Raw genomic sequence first — 1,156 nt, forward strand, 5'->3', positions numbered from 1 at the left:
ATAACATTTAACAATCCAGTACTATGCAATTTGTTTCATCATTTCTTTTAATCTCTGATGTGCAACAGATTCTTCTCACCACTAAATTTGGAGCTAAATTGTATGTATGTCCCGTGAATTGATTGTGCCTTGTCCTAATCATTTGGTGCTTACATCATCCCCTTAATTTTGCAAATGCCATCTGTTGTACCACAGACACTGTAATGATGGGCTGTGTTTATACGGTGGCCTTTTTTCTAAGAAAGAGCTATATGGAAAATGGAGGTTATATTGTATGTTTGAAGTAAGAGGTGGACTTTTGAGAAGCAATTCAGTAGATCTTCATCTGGCCCCAGCTACAAATGGAAGTAGCTCTGTTAAATGTAATGAAAGGTGCTAATTTAGACCAACTTGTCCAAACGTGAACTTGAGTACGATCATAAATGAGAATAATCACACAACTCAAAAAAGTGTAATGGAAAAGCTAGTTTTCCTTCTTTGTAGTTAAATAAGGCATTGTCTGTTAGAGGATACTAACCTATTCTTAAAGTGGCTCATGCAAAGTTTCTGTTTCTAGTCCAGAATGGAATAAATATGATCTCAGAAAGACTAGGAAGAAAACTGGCTTTTAAATACACAGCTAAAATGTGGACATGAACAGCATGAGTAGCTGACCTCCGATGGCTGGCGGGGAGGACGACAGTCTTCCGGAGCAGCCAGCTAAGGCACTCTTTCTCTGTTTAGCATGGGCATAAGAACAAACAAACCAGCTGTTACCCAAGAAGAAAGTTATCAAGTAGTTTGAGGTTTTGTGGGGTGTGTTCTGGGACTTTTTAATATTTTTTTTAAAGTAGTTCAGGACTGTTCTGATATATTCAATAACCAATGGGATGGAACGCACAGGAGAGCAGTTTTTCACCTTAACTCTATCTGCCATCTTCACCTTCAGGACTTGCCTCCTTCATCCAGTCCTCCCTTGAACCCCAAACTACTTCCATAATATGTCTCCCCTCACTCCTGGGATCACCATCAGTGATGTTGATCTTGCTCAGCCTTTCTCTCCATTAACCCTTCACTCACCCCATTTCCATCAGCTGTACCATGCTTGGGCAAGTGACTTAGCTGAGCTGAATAATAATAATAATAATAATAATAATAATAATAATAATAATAATAA

Source organism: Pygoscelis adeliae, unplaced genomic scaffold (genome assembly GCF_000699105.1).
Source record: "Pygoscelis adeliae isolate BGI_AS28 unplaced genomic scaffold, ASM69910v1 Scaffold130, whole genome shotgun sequence".
Taxonomy (NCBI): Eukaryota; Metazoa; Chordata; class Aves; order Sphenisciformes; family Spheniscidae; genus Pygoscelis; species Pygoscelis adeliae.